The sequence below is a fragment of the Oryctolagus cuniculus genome, chromosome 9 (genome assembly GCF_964237555.1).
Source record: "Oryctolagus cuniculus chromosome 9, mOryCun1.1, whole genome shotgun sequence".
In the NCBI taxonomy this organism is placed as follows: domain Eukaryota; kingdom Metazoa; phylum Chordata; class Mammalia; order Lagomorpha; family Leporidae; genus Oryctolagus; species Oryctolagus cuniculus.
In genome coordinates this window covers 19,297,089-19,316,626 of record NC_091440.1, presented here as the reverse complement: position 1 = coordinate 19,316,626, position 19,538 = coordinate 19,297,089, and the positions used below count along the sequence as shown (strand labels likewise).

The 19,538-nt window shown below is 38.2% G+C and overlaps 2 pseudogenes; both read left to right on the top strand.

The window, feature by feature from the left end:
• The first annotated feature begins 368 nt into the window (after nucleotides 1-368).
• LOC100353424 (elongation factor 1-alpha 1 pseudogene) lies at nucleotides 369-2,110 on the top strand (annotated as a pseudogene).
• LOC138843679 (elongation factor 1-alpha 1 pseudogene) lies at nucleotides 1,069-2,110 on the top strand (annotated as a pseudogene).
• Nucleotides 2,111-19,538: the final 17,428 nt, after the last annotated feature.

The window sequence follows — 19,538 nt, the reverse complement described above, 5'->3', positions numbered from 1 at the left end:
TCTCTCTGTGTTAACTCTGACTTTCAAATAAATAAATAAATCTTTAGAAAAAAAATTATGGTAGAATTCAGCAGTGAAGCCATCTGGTCCTGGACTTCTCCTTGAAGAAAGAGTATCTTAATATTTTAATGTTGTGATAGCAATTATTTTTGTCTTCACAATAAACATAAATGGCATATAGATAATGTTTATAATATTAGAGCTTTCTGAATTTGTTTTATAGTTTGTCTTATCAGTAATTTTCTGCCTTCTGATATTTTGCTCTTACTTGTAGCTGTCTCTTTATTTTAGTTTGAAGACCTCCCTTTAGCATTTCTGGTAACAGGTGTGGTGGTATAAAATTCTCTGCTCCCCCACCCCCCCCACAACGGGTTTGCCGCCAGAACACAGGTGTCGTGAAAACCACCACTAAATCAAAGCCAAAATGGGAAAGGAAAAGACTCACATCAACATCATCGTCATTAGCCACGTAGATTCGGGCAAGTCCACCACCACTGGCCATCTGATCTACAAATGTGGTGGCATCGACAAAAGAACCATTAAAAAATTTGAGAAGGAGGCTGCCGAGATGGGAAAGGGCTCCTTCAAGTATGCCTGGGTCATGGATAAACTGAAAGCCGAGCGTGAACGTGGTATCACCATCGACATCTCCCTGTGGAAATTTGAGACCAGCAAGTATTACGTGACTATCATTGATGCCCCAGGACACAGAGACTTCACCAAAAACATGATTACAGGCACATCTCAGGCTGACTGTGCCGTCCTGATTGTTGCTGCTGGTGTCGGGGAATTTGAAGCTGGTATCTCCAAGAACGGGCAGACCCGTGAGCATGCCCTTCTGGCTTACACGCTAGGTGTGAAACAACTAATTGTTGGTGTTAACAAGATGGATTCCACTGAGCCACCCTACAGCCAGAAGAGATACAAGGAAATCATTAAGGAAGTCAGCACCTACATTAAGAAAATTGGCTACAACCCTGACACAGTAGCATTTGTGCCAATTTCTGGTTGGAATGGTGACAACATGCTGGAGCCAAGTGCTAATATGCCGTGGTTCAAGGGATGAAAAGTCACCTGCAGAGATGGCAATGCCAGTGGAACCACACTGCTTGAAGACTTGGATTGCATCCTTCCACCAACTAGACCAACTGACAAGCCTCTGCGTCTGCCCCTACAGGATGTCTACAAAATTGGTGGTATTGGCACTGTCCCTGTGGGCCAAGTGGAGACTGGTATTCTCAAACCTGGCATGGTGGTAACTTTTGCTCCAGTCAATGTCACAACTGAAGTCAAGTCCGTCGAAATGCACCATGAAGCTTTGAGTGAAGCTCTTCCTGGGGACAATGTGGGCTTCAATGTCAAGAACGTGTCTGTCAAAGATGTTAGTTGTGGCAACGTTGCTGGTGACAGCAAAAATGACCCACCAATGGAAGCAGCTGGCTTCACTGCTCAGGTGATCATCCTGAACCATCCAGGTCAGATCAGTGCTGGGTATGCCCCTGTACTGGATTGTCACACAGCTCACATTGCTTGCAAGTTTGCTGAGCTGAAGGAAAAAATTGATCGTCGTTCTGGAAAGTAGTTGGAAGATGGCCCTAAATTTTTGAAATCTGGTGATGCTGCCATTGTTGATATGGTTCCCAGCAAGCCCATGTGTGTTGAGAGCTTCTCTGACTATCCTCCTCTGGGTCGTTTCGCTGTCCATGATATGAGACAGATGGTTGCTGTGGGTGTGATCAAAGCAGTGGACAAGAAGGCTGCTGGAGCTGGCAAGGTCACCAAGTCTGCCCAGAAAGCTCAGAAGGCTAAATGAATATTATCCCTAATACCTGCCACCCCAGTCTTAATCAGTGGTGGAAGAATGGTCTCAGAACTATTTGTCTCAACTGGCCATTTAAGTTTAATAGTAAAAGACTGGTTAATGATAACAATGCTTCGTAAAACCTTCAGAAGGAAAGGAGAATGTTTTGTGGACCATTTTTTTGTGTGTGTGGCAGTTTTAAGTTATTAGTTTTTAAAATCAGTACTTTTTAATGGAAACAACTTGACCAAAAATCTGTCACAGAATTTTGAGACCCATTAAAACAAAGTTTAATGAGAAAAAAAAAAATTCTCTGCTTTTGTTTTCTTGGAAGGTTTTTATCTGTCCCTCATAGCTGAAGGATAGTTTTGCTGGATACAGCATTCACAGATAGCAATTTTTTCCTTTCTGTCCTCTAAGGTTTCTGTTGAGAATTCTGAAGTTAAACTGGAATAAATAAAAATAACTATGTTATTTTCTTATTATCTATTGTAGCTTTGAGAATCCTCATTTTATCTTTAACCATAGAGATCTTGACTATATGTCCAAAATACCTTTTGTTGGATTGAATCTGACTGATGACCTTGACTTCCCCATCAAGGGGAAGTTTTTCTCGGTTTTCTAGGTTTTCAGAATTTTTCTATCATTATCTCTTTAAATGGGTTTTCTTCCCCTCTGGAATTCATAGGCCCTCTTGAATCCCAATCACCTCAATACTTGCTCTTTTCATTGTGTCCCATATTTCCCATTGCTCTCTTCATTCCTCCTGATTCTTTCTCCTCCAATGGTGTATTTTCAGATAACTTCTTTTGAACTGATTCTTTTCTTTGTTTGAACTATTCTGCTACAGATACTTTCGATCACATTTTCAATGTCACTTAGTATACTTTTCAGATGGTTTCATTTAATTACTTCCATCTCTCTATGCAATCTGTCTCCTTAAATATTGAGTCATTTCTCTGTATTCTCTTGATTTTCACTGAGTTGACTTAAAGCAACTATTTTGAAATCTTTTTCTCAGCATTTGGAAATTTTTATTCCTATATGGCTGGGTTCTGGCATATTATTTTACTCCTTAGGTGAGGTCATGGTTCCCTAGAAGTCTTGATGTTTTTGGTACACAATGTACCTGCACATTGAATTATTAATTATAGTTATCTGACTGATGATTCCTGGCTGAGAATCTGATGATTGTCTCTGAGCCTAGAGATACATCTGCTTTTTTAGCACTGTATATCACTTTCAATCATGATTTGCCATAGGTCTGCCAATCTTGTAATACTCCCCAAACACAAATTTGTACCAAATGTTCAGCTGATGCATTGTTCACTATGAGTTGGGGAAGTACCTCAAAAAGGATAGGCCATCCTTAAAAGCCTCTTCTGGGCCAGTGGTGGGCTCAAAGTCTTGGTCCTATGTCAATAAATGTCATAATGCTAGATCATATCCAAGGCCCTTAGTCACTGAGACCAGTGCATCCTGGAGTAGGACCAAAGCTCACTTTGATATGGTCTATCTGCCACGAGGAGAACTCACTGCCTGATTCCATACTTATCAGTCACTGGCAATGTTGGTTAGGATATAAGACTGCTCAACAAGGACTATGGAACTATGCTGTATTTTTTAACATTATTTAAGGTATGCAAATTTCATGTGTTTCATGTATACAGATTTAGGAACATAGAGAAACTGCCCACTCTCCCATCCCTCCCACCCACACTCCAACTCTTCTTCCTATTCCCTATCCTATTCCCACTCCTAATTCTTACACAGATCTATTTTAAGTTTACTGTATACTCATAAAGTTAATCCCACACTAAGTAAAGAGCTCAAGGAATAGTATGAAGGAAAAAACACTAGATCTGGAAGTTCTGTCTACAGCAGTAGCCTGGGAATAGGGACCACTAGGACCTGCTCAAGGCTGGATTTTGTCAGCCTGATACTGAGTCCCAAAACAGTCCTGTGATTCCTTGCTGTCTGCCCAAGATTGTAGGAAGATAGATAGAGGAAGTCTCTCAAATACTCAGTCTGGCCCTAGGTAGGTCTCACGTGGATCTCACAGTCACCTACCCAATCCTAGAGGTGCACACCTGGCCTACAAGACCAACACAATCTTGTCTCACGAGAATGCAGGTATCTACCAACTATTAGGGCAAGTCCAGGGGTTGCCTTGGGTTGGAATCCATTGGAATTTGCCCAGGTTTGAACTTTACCAGCCCCACTCTTTTTTTTTTCTTTTTTTTAACTTTTATTTAATGAATATAAATTTCCAAAGTACTGCTTATGGATTACAATGGCTTCCTCCCCATAACGTCCCTCCCACCCGCAACCCTCCCCTTTCCCATTCCCTCTCCCCTTCCATTCACATCATGATTCATTTTCGATTCTCTTTATATACAGAAGATCAGTTTAGCATACATTAAGTAAAGATTTCAACAGTTTGCTCACACACAGAAACATAAAGTGAAAAATAATAGATGATTTTTTAAATGATGAAATCAGATCAGACCTATTGTCATGTTTAATCCCAGTGAGAGTCAAGTTGGGAATTGATAATTTCTTCTTCTTCTTTTTTTTTTTTTTTTTACAGAAGATCAGTTTAGTATACATTAAGTAAAGCTTTCAACAGTTTGCACCCCCATAGAAACACAAAGTGAAATATACTGTTTGAGTACTCGTTATAGCATTAAGTCTCAATGTACAGCACATTAAGGACAGAGATCCTACATGAGGAGTAAGTGCACAGTGACTCCTGTTGTTGACTTTACAAATTGACACTCCGGTTTATGGCATCAGTAATCTCCCTATGCACCAGTCATGAATTTCCAAGGCTATGGAAGCCCCTTGAGTTCTCTGACTCTTATCTTGTTTAGACAAGGTCATAGTCAAAGTGGAGGTTCTCTCCTCCCTTCAGAGAAAGGTACCTTCTTTGAAGACCTGTTCTTTCCACTGGGATCTCACTCACAGAGATCTTTCATTTAGGTTTTGTGTTTTTTTTTTTTTTTTTTTTTTTTTTTGCCAAAGTTTCTTGGCTTTCCATGCCTGAAATACTCTCATGGACTTTTCAGCCAGATTGGAATGCCTTTAGGGCTGATTCTGAGGCCAGAGTGCTATTTAGGACATCTGCCATTCTATGGGTCTGCTGAGTATCTCGCTTCCCATGTTGGATCACTCTCCCCTTTATTTATTCTATCGGTTAGTATTAGCAGGTACTAGACTTGTTTATGTGTTCCCTTTGACTCTTAGTCTTTTCGTTATGATCAATTGTGAACTGAAATTGATCACTTGGACTAGTGAGATGGCATTGGTACATGCCACCTTGATGGGATTAAATTGGAGTCCCCTGGTATGTTTCTAACTCTACCATTTGGGGCAAGTCAGCTTGAGCATGTCCCAAATTGTACACCAGCCCCACTCTTATGGCTTCTCCATGTCTGACCAAGATTGGAGGACAGGGATAAAGATAATCCTCTGGCCACCCAGGCTAATTAAGGCTGGTCCCCAAATCAGTGATCCCTAAAAAGCACAGGGTATCCACCAAGCCCATCAGAGGCCAGCAGGAACATATGTCAAAATGGGTGTCATCCCCCAGAATACAGGTCTCTGAGGTCAGACCATTCTAGAGGCTCAGTTTGAGCCACCAGCCAGCCAGGCCTCTGGGCTTCAGCAGGTGCTGGGTCTCTGAGATCCAAGGTCCTAAACTCCTTCTCTTGGCTTCATTGGAGTTTCATTTTTGCTGGTGGTTGGGGGAAGGGTGGCAGAGGCTTCCTGGGTATGGAGGCTCCAAATACTCCACTGGTATAGATATGGGGGCCAGGGCAGGGTTGTACAGTTGATTTTTCTGCAGTGGGCCTGGCATTACAGTTCTAGGAATCATCTCTCTTTGGAGCTGGGAACAGCATGATAGCTACTCTTTCCTTCTTGCTTTCTTCCATGTAACTTTTCTTGTGAGTATAACAAGACAAGGCACTCTGGGGATTTTGTGAGGGTAATATATTGTGTGCACAGCTGTCCATACTGTTGTCTCTGTGGGGAGATAGTCACCAGAACTTCTTAGCTAAGATCTTGATTCCTGGCTGAATTTACTTTCAGGGCTGGTGTTGTGGTGCAGCAGATTAAGGTGATGCTGGCACCCAATATGAACATCAGTTGGGGTCCCTGCTGCATCACTTTCAACCCAGCTCCCTGTTAATGATCCTGGAAAAGAAGGGGAAGACGGTTCAAGTACTTGACACCTTGCCACCCACATGGGAGACCTGGTTGGAGCTTTTTAGGCTCATGGCTTCAGCATTGCACAATTTTGTGTAGTTAACCAGCAAATGGACGATTTCTTTCTCTCTCCCTCTCCATCTCCCTCTCTCCATGTAACTCGCTTTCAGTTAAATAAAATACATCTTTTTAAAATATGTATTGAATTTATTCAATTCAGAGGATAAAGATTTGTTGGAATTTCTATAAATATTGGTCTCCTGATTTCAGTCATGGATACCATTATAAACAAAATCACAAAACCACAGAATTAAAGTAATATTAAGATATGGCTTATGCTACTAGCTAATACCCAGATATAGAATTCCATTAAAATGATATGGATTGATGAATAAAAAATCTAAATAGTCCTGTGTTTCCATGGATTCCACCAACTTCAGATCAAAAATATTGGAAAAAATGTTAAATTATTGCTGCCGTAATATATATTTAGGCAGTGGTTGCACCTTTGTGAAACGTGTACAGGTTATTTTGTGTTGTCATTATTCTCTAGGCAATACAACTATTTACATAGCACTTATATTGCATTAGGTATTATAAGTAATCTAGAGGTGATTAAAAGGTATGAGAGGACTGTTTAGGCTAAATGAAACTAGTAGGCCACTTTATATAAGGTACTTGAGCCTCTGAGTAAGGATTTCAGTGTCTGGTGAAGGTCCTGAAACCAGTCACCCAGACACCAAGGGATGTCTGTTGAAAGCCAAGAATTTTAGTATCGCTTTTTGCAAAGAATTTGTTTTCCAATTATTTGCTTTTTACTTAATGTTGAAAAGTATCTTGGCAATTTAAGTGTGTATTTGTTTCTGGATTCTATCTTCTGTTTCATTGATCTATTTGTCTATTGTTATTCCAATTTCATATTGTCTTGAAAATCACCTCTGTATTATTTTCTTGGGGCCTCACAGACACCAAGGGACAACTATATATTCTTATTGTATTTCTTATGATAGCTCATTTCATAACACAAGGAAACTGGAGCTGCTAACTTTCATATTGATATATGTAGTGTGTCTGGTTCTGTTTTTCTTTTCCCTGCTTCATTTATTTAATGGTTCCTTGGCAGTGCTGCATTTCAAATGCCTTGAAATAGAATGGCCACAGCATGTGAGCAGTAGTTAACTATTCAATCTATTCCTTTGCTTGCAAGTCACCAGGTCTGTTTCTCCCAGATCTATAGATTACCTTCTGGGGGTGTGTTTCTCCACACAGGCCAGGCCGTAATAACAAAATACTTGAGACTGGATAATTTCTAAACAGCAGAAATTCATTGCTCGTTGTTCTGCAGGATTGGAAGTCCCGAGCCAATGGGCCAACAGATTAGTGACAGCTTTAGGCCTGTTCCTCATAGATGGCTCAGTCTTTATGACCTCAAAGGGCAGAAGGGCAAAGGCATTCTCTCCAGCCTCTTTATAGGGGCACTAACTCCATGCACTTCCTAAAGGATCCTCGTTCAGTGTTATCACACTGGGGACTAAACTTCACCATGCTATTTTGGGGGTATAAAAAGTCATAAAGAGGAAGTTCTAGCAATATCTTCGATAGTTATTGAATAAATCCTTTATTTGATGCTTTGTACTTTAATCAAAATCCTGAAATAACAGGCTCCTCCTTGTCTCTTATAAATTAAAAGCAAAATGTCCATAATGGTGGTTAAAAATCCATATATGGTTTTTCCTCCAATGGATATTTGAGGACATCCCTCTTTGTCTCCCTAAGAAATCAAATAACTCTTCAAATTCTAGGTTTGACAGCTTGAAAAAATCTGATAGTATTTTGAAATGCATTGCAGAAGTGCACAAAATTTTAAGGACATGATTTGTATTTTGATTTTATTTGAAATAGCAAGTGAAAAGATGTCAGTAGGCATCTACCAGATAAAGTGAATAAGATATAAACATTAAAAATAAGTGATACAAAATCAATCCAAGACAGATGATAAATCTGCAGATCAGAAAACCAAGGGTTTTCCTTATATCACTAAAAGAATTTTGGGGCCAGTGCTGTGGCATAATGGATGGAGCCACCGCCTGCAGTGCCAGCATCCAACAGGGGTGCCAGTTCAAGTCCTGGATGCTCCAATTTCGATCCATCACTCTGCTGTGGCCTGAAGAAGCAGTGGAGGATGGACCTTGGGCCCCTGTACCCATGTGGGAGACCAGGATAAATCTCCTGGCTCCTGGCTTTGGATCGGGGCAGCTCCAGCCATTGCGGCCACCTGGAGAGTGAACCAGCAGATGGAGGACTTCTCTCTCTCTCTCTCTCTCTCTCTCTCTCTGCCTCTGTTTCTCTGTAACTCTGCCTTTCAAATAAATAAATAAATCTTTAAAAATGAATTTTGAGGATTTTTCAGCAAAATAATACAGGTTCCCATTAGAATCATTTGTGTTTTACTGAAAGTGTATATAAATTAAAAATCATATGGAAATATGAATATGTGATTTATACTTGAGTACATTGCCAAATCTACTCTCTCAACTAAAACTAAAAGAGGAAGAGCTCACAGATGCTTTTAAATTTGCTATGATTGCAAAAAAATTCTCAGATGTGGATAGGACGTTGGCAAAACCTTAGCTGGTTGGCATCAGAGTTAGTAACAGGTGGCATAGTAGGCAGTAAAATTGCAAAGGCAGAACTGTTTGCATTTCCTGTGTTATCTCTACCTTTTTTAGTAAGTATAATTCTGGTAATTAAGAACATGTGTTTTCTTCTCAGTTTTTTTTAATGGAAGCTGAAATGTACCAGAATATTTCTTATAATTAATAATTTACTTATATAGGATTTAGTCTATAAATCTGAAACAAAATGGTAACATTTATGCATTTGATGGTAGTATAGAATTCCTTTCATGTGTGTGATTTTATTTTTCACCACTATGATGTATGAATAAAACACCCACAAATAATAAAAAAGGTCATATTAATAATATATATCATAAACTAAGTTTCTCATTGTGCACTTGATTTTTAAAAGCACTGCACCATTTTTCCAAGATTCCTTCTATGACACTTTATTAATTAAATATCATTCCCTTCGTAAGCACTTAAAAATATCTTGCACAAAAAGTAATTTTTTATATTTTATTTAAAAATAATGTTTATGCATGAATCATGATGTAGGATGTGTTTCTGAATTATTGTTTAAAGTCTACATGTGCAGCCACCCCTGTGGCATAGCAAGTTAAACTGCTGCCTTCAGCACTGGCCTCCCATATGGTCGCCAATTTGATTCCCGGCTGCTCCACTTCTGATCAAGCTCCCTGCTAATGCACCTGAGAGTACTTTAGCAGATGGTCCAAGTGCTTGGACCCCTGCACCTGTGTGGGAGATCTGGAAGAAGCTACTGGCTCCTGGCTCCTAGCTTTGGTCTGGTCTAATTCCAGCCATTGCAGCCATTTGGGGAATGAACCAGTGGATGGAAGACCTCCGTCTGTCTCTCTCTCTGTAACTCTTTCAAATCAAATAAATTTTTAAAAAATTAAGTCTACAGTGTTATTAAAATTAGAAACACCTATTAAAAATATTTAGTACTATTAATATGCTTAAAATTAATGTTAAGTAGTCATGAAATAATGTAAATGTTCACTTTTTAAGTCTAATAGTAAAGAAAGGTATCTACACATCATTGTCATGAAGAGTTCACTTGTCTCTAAACTTTGCCTGAATAAGGAGGGAAATAGTGCACATTGTAAAAGCCGGTGATGAGAAGTAAATGGTTCCTTCTGATGGCTTGTCCCGTCATTTACAGATAGCTGTCATCTCCCTACATCTCTTTACACAGTCCTTCTTCTATGCATGTCTCTGTTCAAATTCCTCATTTTGTAAGAATGCCTGTTATCCTGGATTTGGGCCCATGTCAATGACCTTAGTTTAACTCCCTTACATATGAAACATTCTGAGTTGCTGAAGGTTAAATATCAACTTATGAATTTGGGGGACACAAGTCAACCTGTAACAGACACCGACCTAAAAGGACTTTACCCTTTTCAGGAAAACAAAGACTTGTAGTTGTTAAAAAATGAATTGCATATCTGAATTCTTTATGGAACAGGACAATTTGTATACTCAATTACAGTTTTATTGACATGAGTTAAGGCAAATGGGTCCCACAAGAGTTAAACTTTTCTATTAGCAGCATGTTGAGTTTTGTCATAGTCCACCCCCTTAATTTGCCTTAGCCCTTCTGTTTTTACCCTGTTCTTGCAATGCATTCCCATGCTTTTCTGTCTCTGCCCCTCTACCAACCAAGTGTACGTTGTACAATTTTGAATTTTGCATCTTTGAAAATGCTAAATTTGAAATAAAATAAAAAGCCGGTATTTAACCTTTCATGAACATTTTGGCTCACTTCCATATTATTGGTCTTAGTGACATCCAGTGGCCATGACAGGTCAGCAGCAGGATTTCAGATCTTCCCAGAAGAATCTCTATGATATACTTGTTATCTAAACATAGAAAAAGGAATATATTAGGCTTGTGATCATTTTAACATAAGAATAAAGAAATATTCCCTGATCTTTTTTGATTTATAAACAGAACTGCATTTTTACCAGAAAAATTATTTATTATACTTAGTTAATTTTATTGCACTTTTGCTGATGAGTTGGTATCTCTCATTGCTTAAAACTGTTTATCTTACCAAAGCTATTTAAAAGCTCTAAACAGACATAGCTTATACCGTTGAATAGCACTTTGTTTTCACACATCTTGATGTTAGGGAGCTTTTAAAAATTATTAAACATATTGTTAATGTTTTTTTAAAATTATTAACTATATTGTTAATGTTTTATATGTTTTAAAACAATCAATAGTTTCCATTCTAAGTTTTTTTTGAGGTAATAACATTAAATATTACATATTTTATTAGAATGCAGTGAAGAATGTTTGTGCTGACACAGGACTATTAAGGTCTGACTATGCCCCAGGTGTTAGATTCAGAGACTAAATAATCAAATTGTTGCTGGATCTAAATGAAACAAAACAAAGAGTGCACAGAATTTCTGCGGCAAATATTTGTGGCTTGAGGCAACTTATTTAATTCTTCAGGCCAAGTTTCTGATAATAACAGTATAGATCTATATTACAGTGTTAAACTAAGAACTAACTGCAAATAAAGATTACTGAGTACTTTGTAGTTTAAAAAGTCAATCATGCAAATTTGTGTATACATAAAACCTATTGGAGCTGGAAAGTAAATCTTTCTAAGTAATAGCAAGGCAAGCCTGGGTAATCCCCTTCTTTTATGTAGCACAAAGTCAGGAACCATGGCATTACAGAGTAGGCTATGGGGCACTCGCTCAACACACACTTGCAGTGAATAGGACTCAGGAATAGAGCACTTATAATTTCACTGGGAAATTGATATACACATATGAAAATGAAAATAAAGTTTCCATTGGGTCTGTAATTAAAAGCTAGGCTCTGAGAGAAGTAAGGAAGTTAGGAAAAAAATGGCTGTGGGCCACAGTAATAAGTAAGGCTTCAGGAAAAGGAGTACTAATCTTAAAGAAAACATAGGCATTCTATGATCCAGGGCAGTATGAAAAACAGGGGAAAGGATGTAATTAAATTGGGTGCAGGAGATGCATATAACATGTGGAAGTAAGGATGGTCATTTGGTGCATTGGTTAACAGAGTGCTTGGGACACCCACATCATGGATCAGAATGCCTGGGTTTGTGTCTCGGTTCCATTCCCAATTCCAAATTCTCAGTAAAATGTTACCCTAGGAGAGATCTGGATTAAGTTCCTCATTCCTGGCTTCAGACTGGCCCAGCCAGTGCTGTTGAACATATTTGGGAAGTGGATCAGCAGATGGAAAATCTCTCCTGTTCTCCTTACCTTTCAAATAAATTAAATAATTAAATGCTTGAAAATAATAACTAAAAATGAATATATAAAGCATAGAAATAGGGCATAGCATATTGGAACTATTAGGAGTTGCAGCTATTTGGGGGAGAGCAAATCACCTGGCAAAGAAGTGGGAGCAACCAGCTGACTTATGTCTTTCAGAGAGCTACATAGATGGATTCCCAAGAGGAACAAGGATTCCTTAGGGAGTTTTAGAGTTGAATGACATGCAGTCAATATGGAATGGATTTAATCTATTATTGGAAATGAAGATGTTCCTTGTGAGTATTAGAGAAAAACAGACATAAGCTCACAAAAACTTAATGATGTTGCCAAACAAAAGATTTAGAGACTCCAAGGCACTAAATGAGTTCATTGATTGGCAGACTGTGGAAGGTCAGTTCAGCAAGAAGGCAAAAAGCCATCCAAGGCATTGACAATGTGAATGGGCTTGCTTCTCAAAGAAAAGGCATTTGGAAAGAGAATATTTTTGTAGAAAGAACAAACAGATGTATTAAGAGAAAAGTCCTGTGGAGAGCTAGAAGTGTTAGAGAATGGGTCCGAAGGTGAGAATTTCAGTATTAAAAGCCTACACAGGATTGTTATACCCTCAAACATATAATGGAAAATGGAAACTGAAAACCTTGGTTCTCTTTCTCTCTCTGTTTCTCCCTTTCTCTCTGTCACTCTGCCTTTCATATAAATAAGTAACTCTTTTAAAATGGGAAGGGGGAGAGCATTGTGTTGTAGCAGGCTAAGCTGCCTCCTGCAGTGTCTGCATCCCATATCAGAGTGCCTGTGGGAGTTCTGGCTGAGACACTTCTGGTCCAGATCCCTTCTATTGTGTCTGAGAAAGCAACAGAAGATAGTCCAAGTACTTGGGTTCCTGCTGCCCATGTGGGTGACCAAGATCCTGGCTTTATCTTGCTCTAGACCTGGCCTTAAGGCCATTTTTCGGTGAATCAGTGGATAGAAGATCTCTTTCTCTCCTTCTCCCTCTCTCTCCGCTATTCTGCCTTAAAACGTTAAAAATAATTAATCTGGGGGCTGGAATGAGGTGGGGGAGAGGGATGGTAAGAGTAGCAGAAAAAAAGCAAAACAGTAAAATGCAAACAGCACCCGAAAATAGGAAAATACATTGCCTCAGATGTTAAGAAAATCATCTTCTGAAAGAATGGAAGGGTAAATAGATTAAACTGTTACAGAGCAATCAAGGAGAAACAGCAATGAAAATAGGTACTCAATTCAGTTAGATTTTGCCTTTACAAACTTCAGACAAAATGTTTTCATGGAGCGATTGGGCCCCCATCCAAATTTCCAAATTTTGAGGAGGAAGGAGTTGGTGAAAAAAAAAAAAAAATGTCAAGATTGAATTGAGCAAGATTATTCAAAGACTGTCTGATAACAGAAATGGAAAGATACTAGAAAAAGAAAGACGTAGTAAAAATTTCACTTTAACAGAGAAAACTGAAGCAAGCATTTAAAGCAAAGAAAGCCTTCCAAATTGGGAATGGGGGGAAGATCATGATAGGTTAGGGAAAGTTAAAAGGGAAGATAGTGAAGTGTGAATAGATGAGAACAAAGGAGTATCAGACACCCATCTGCAGCATCAATCATTAACTTTGGAGAGAAGGCACTGTCTCACTTTGAGATATGAGGAGCAGAAAATTTGAATTAAAAATATAGAACTAACAGAATGAAGAACTTAAAGAAATAAAGTGAAGCCTGAACGCTTTCTGTGGAAAATGATTCACAGATCATTTTCCAAATGATCTTAAGATTCTTCCCAAAGCAGAAAGAATAAATGAGGACTAAATCAAAGGAGCTTTGAGCAGAACTTGGCCAAGTTGAAGTTGCACAGCAGGTTCTACCAGGGAGCCAGCTGCACTGAACCACACAACTTTCTCCAGCAGGGCTCTGCAGTGTGTGAGCAGAAGGCTCATCATGGAGCAATCCAAGAGTAGAGACAGGAAGGGCCCTTGAGGGAGACCAAACTATTGGCAGGAGGAGTATAGAGGCAGCTGACCATGTAAAACAAGGTGGAAAGGAGTTGAGTTTGATCTAATGAGGGAAGCTTTATCTTCACTGGGATGAGTGATGTATTTCCCAGTCAAAGCAGAAAGAATGTTTTAGCAGTTACAGAAAATGTAGAGATAAGAAGTGTGTGCAGAAAAGCTGATTTTGATACTTTACTTTAGGGGGACCGGGAGCCATGTATTATATTAGGGGGTTCCCCAGGTGGCTAATGTGGCACAGCAATGTTATCCACGAGGTCAAGAGTTCTAATAGGTTAAGAATTTGACACCACAAAATGTCATTTTGGATATGAGCGAACGAAACACAAAAGAAGGAGGCCAACAGCTGAATTTCACAGTTTGGGTAAAGGGTTTTGTTTTTTCTTTCTTCTGAGAAAGCCATATTCACATCAACCACACGAGCAACATCTATAAATTGGGCAGATATACAATTTCTTGGGAGCCACTTCTAAATCTGATACTCCAGTGCTTATCAATGTATGTTTTTTAAATGTTTGTTTTGTTGGATATATTTAAGGGGGACACTGATGATTTGATATACATCTGCATAGTGAAATGATTACTACAGTTAAATTAAAACAAATTTTACATGTTAGCAAGCATCCTTAAGTTTGAGGACAATGATCTTGAACAACCTAGGAAGGACAGATAGGGTCTCTCTTATTAAAAATGGAGAGAGAGGCATGGTGCTGTGGCATAGAAGATAAAGCCTCCACCTGCGGTGCCAGCATCACATATGGGCACCTGTTCGTGTCCCGGCCACTTCTCTTCCAATCCAACTCCTTGCTTATGGCCTGGGAAGGCAGTAGAAGATGGCCCAAGTGCTTGAGGTTCTGCATCCATGTAGGAGACTCATAGGACGCTCCTGGCTCTTGGCTTCAGATAGGACCAGCTCCAGCTGTTGCAGCCATTTGGGGAATGAATCAGCAGATGGAAGACCTTTCTCTCTGTCTCTCCATCTCTATGTCTGTAACTCTACTTCTCAAATAAATAAAAATAAAATATTTTTTTAAAAATGGAGTAAGCCTTGGTCAATATTCTGACATGATCAATAAAGAGTATAATAATAAATAAGCAATATATATTAGGTTAGACCTTTTTCATTTTATAAGTCTTTCCAGTATATCTGTAAATTGAATGAGGTAGTGTTTTTTTTTCCAAGAATTTGGAATGCAGGAAAACATTGGAGTGGAGAATTATCTAGAAAACAGCGTCTTCTGAGTACAACATTTAAGATGAGACAACGAGGGCCGGCGCTGTGGCACAACGGGTTAAAGACCTGGCCTGAAGTGCCAGCATCTCATATGGGCGCCAGTTCTAGTCCCGGCTGCTCCTCTTCCAATCCAGCTCTCTGCTATGCCCTGGGATAGTAGTAGAAGATGGCCCAAGTCCTTGGACCCCTGCACCTGCACAGGAGACCCGGAAGAAGCTCCTGCCACCTGGTTTCGGATCGGCACAGCTCCGGCTGTTGCAGCCATCTGGGGAGTGAACCAGTAGATGGAAGACTTCTCTCTCTGTCTCTACGTCTCTCTGTAACTCTGTCTTTCAAATAAATCTTTAAAAAAAGAAAAAAGATGAGACAATGAAATCACATGGAATATTTTTAAAGTAAAGGGGAATTGTGCCTAAATTTAAAATGCTTTTCCATAGGATACAAGGAATAATGAAAAGAAGAGGAATGATCTAAGGAAAAATAGATGCGGTGATTGAATTTTTGTGGATGAAAAGTTGGTTCCAGAAGCAATGATTTGTGGAGTATTTGGCTGTGGGAACAATGGGTTGGGATGGGAATTTAAGACTCACTTTTGGTAAAGGCGAAGTTCTGAACTCAGTGGGCTATGTTTCTTAGCACAGGACTACAGAGTTTGGTTCAAAACAGAGTTTGTCAGATACTACTAACAGGGACTAGTCATAAAATGTGGAAGATGTGCCTTCTCTGGCATTCAGCTGCCTCCTTTACAAAATAAAAATTTATATCCTCCTCTATTGAACCATTGTGAGAATGAAAACTCTATGTACTATTGGTACACAATGCCTACTAAATATAAATGATTCATACACTTTTCTCTAATTATTCCTGTGTGTCCTCTTGAATTCTAGAAAGTTCTTAATGGTATGGGAAACATGGAGATAAGGTCAACATATCAGGAAAAATGTATTATAAGATAGCTATCACAGTGACAAATTTTGTGAAGCTGAAGCTAATTTTGACTTCTCAAAATAATAATGAAAATATGTGAGCTTTCTACAAAGTAACAGAAGCAAGGGAGAGCAACAAATATGGGAGAATGTATTACTTGTGATAGAAAAGAATATTTTCTGCTTACATTTACCATTCATGTGATAGATTTGTGTCGATTAAGACCCAGACTGTTGCATTGGCAATATATGGTGGTGATCAAGTAGGCAAGCATTCTATACTACATTCACGTGCCAAAACCTGGTTAAAGTTTTAAAAATAGGTATGGTAATTAAATTTTTATATGTATTTTATATATTGGAAAGATAGACCATATGAAGAGCACACAATTAAGTTGAGAAGTGGTTATTGGGCACAGAACAGAAAAATATACATCAGATACTACATTACCTGGTAAACAATTGAGTGACATTGAAGGATTCTCAAATGCAATATTCATTTAGACTATTTAAACTCCTACTTGAGTTTCTTAATTTGAAAAAGGAGAACTTGGGATAGATCAATTCTAAAGTCTCTGGCAACTCAAAAGTTCTATAATTCTATGGATTATTTTGATATAACATTTCATACTGACTGAGAAGCTGAAAACCAAGGCCAATTAGTATAATAATCTTTTCTGACACGGGACTTCTTCGATGATCATCAAATAAGAACTTCTCCAGGAGATTTACTTTATGATTTTTCTCAGATGAATTTGAGCATAAATACATCAATCTACAAATATTACTCTAAAGGGCTTTCTTTTCCAACTTGCTTTATTATTTGAGAGGGAGAGAGAAAGAGAAAGAGAAAGAGAGAAAGATAGAGAGAGAGAGAGAGAAATATTTTATCAACTGGTTCACTCCCCAAATGCCCACAACAGCCAAGGCCAGATCAAAGCCAGGAGATGGAACTCCATCTGATTCTACCACATGCGTGGCAGAAACACTAGCACTTAAGCCATTGTCTGCCACCTCCCAGGCACATTCCTAGGAAGCTGAATTGGAAGTGGAGGCAGGACTCAATCCAAAATACTCGGATTTGGGATGTGGACATCTCAAGCAATGACTTAACCCACTGTACCACAATGCCTGGCTCTTAAGTTTTTATTATTTACTTGAGGGTCAGGGAGAAAGAGAGAGAGACAGAGAAATAGAGAGAGTTCCCATCTGCTGGTTCACTCCCCAAATGCTCACAAAGGATCCCTGCTGTGACCCAAGCACAGAATGAGGAACTCAAACCAGGTCTCCCATATGGATGCCAGTAACCCAACTCCTTGAGCTTGCTGCATCCAAAGTGCACATTAGCAGGCAGTTAGAATTAGGAGCTGAGCCAAAATTCAAATCCAGACACTCTGATATGAGATTCTGCTTCTTAACCATTATATTAAATGCCTGATCTATGAATATTACTAGGTAGCCAATTCTATATATTCCCTGTGTACCTCTGTGCATTGACTGATATATTTATCCTACTACTTATACATAGGAATCCGTACTGGGCTTCTAACTCCACCTGTTCTTCTATGATAATTTTATGACAAATAATAAGAGTGCTTACCAAACATTCATGGAAAATAATTCAAAATTGCAAGAATATACACAAAGTTTATAGGTGCTGCATTTTAACAATATAGAAAACAAATCATTTCAGGGAGAAAATTGCATGTGTAATTTACATTACAAATATGAGGGGCCTTTGTTATTTTCCATCAGCAAAGTTTTAGCAAATATGTTCTCAAGAATCATGACATGTTAGACATGTTACAATTTCTTCCTAATATTTTATGGAAAAATAACATGTGTTGTTAGATAATTTACATAAAAACAATTTACAGTGTCATTTGAATTTATTTAATTATTTAAATGCCAGGCTAAATAGGTTCTCTAGAGAAATCTTTGCAAAATTGTAATTTCATTAGTAATTGGAAACAATGATGCTTATTACTTTCCGTTTTGTACACTGAGCTGAATTCCATTATAATTCTCAGTGATGGCCAAGACAGGATTCAAATAACTGACAGGAACTAGAAGTTCAAGTGTCAATGTATACCTAATTAGAAATGAAGAAATAATACATAGATATCTTCCCATCCACTGAAGTCTATATATTCAACTCAAATGATTCTTACTCTATGAAGTACAAACACAATGTTAATGAAGTCAGTTATCACATCTGATAAAATAATATTTTTTTAATTTCAATGTCATCTTAATTACAAAAGCAACATTTTATTTTAATCTCAACATAATCTGTGAATTGTAGAAAATAAGAAAATATAGGTAAACAGAATCACAAAAATAGAAACATCATATTTCTATAATTCATAAATTACCATACACATATTATAGGCTACACTTTAGAACAAATCCATCCAAATATTTTTGCTATACATGTACAAACACACACATAGTTATGCATGCAAATATATTTTTATTTGTTTAATATCAACATGTCATTATCAATAAGTTTTCATCTTACCTAGTATATAAGAATATTTCAAAAAGTCTGTGGAAATTGGAATTAAAAGTTAAGTTTGGTTTGAAGAAAATAATTTTGAAATGAGTGCAGTTTTTTTCATAATATATGTTTTTGCAAACTTTTTGAAGACCTCTCAAATGTATGTGTTTCACAATATTTTGGCACCAAAATAAACTTACATTTGATTTCATTTTCCACAACTTTTTGAAGGAACTTCATGAAATCCAGGTTCTGTTTTCCACAAAAATGTCCCAAAATGTCTCAGAAATTCTCCTTACTGTAGCTTAATTTAAGCTAGGGCATATACTGGCATTGATTTTTATAGTTCTTGAATCTCTTCTTTTTATTTTATTAAATATTTATTTATTGATTGATTGATTAATTTTTAAAGTCATAGAGAGAGGGAGAGACAGAGCAACAGAGAGATCTTCTTCCCTCTAGTTTACTCCCCAGATGGCTGCCACAGCCAGCAGTGGACCATGCAGAAACAAGGAGCCAGGAGTTTCTTCTGAGCCCCCAGTGGGTTGCAAAGGCACAAACACTTCGGTCCTCTTTCACTGCTTTTCCCAGGCCAACATCAGGGAGCTGGATGGGAAGTGGATCAGCCAGGATTAAATTGGCACCCATATGGGATGCCAGTGACACAGGCCATAGCTTTTCAACTATGCCACAGCATAGTGAATCTCTTCTTTTTAAATTTAATACAACTTCACCTTCTTTTTAAAATTCCCATTAAGAAGACATTAACCTATTGAGGGGACAGTGCCAGTTACACTGAAGAACAGTCCTCTTTGATATTCCAAAGAGTAATTTAGCTTATTCTTCTCTCCCAAAGGTAGTGCTAAATGCTTGGTGAATTAAAAGTAAATCATAGGGTATGCAATACACATCACAATATCAGAAGACATATTCATAAGCACCATTAAT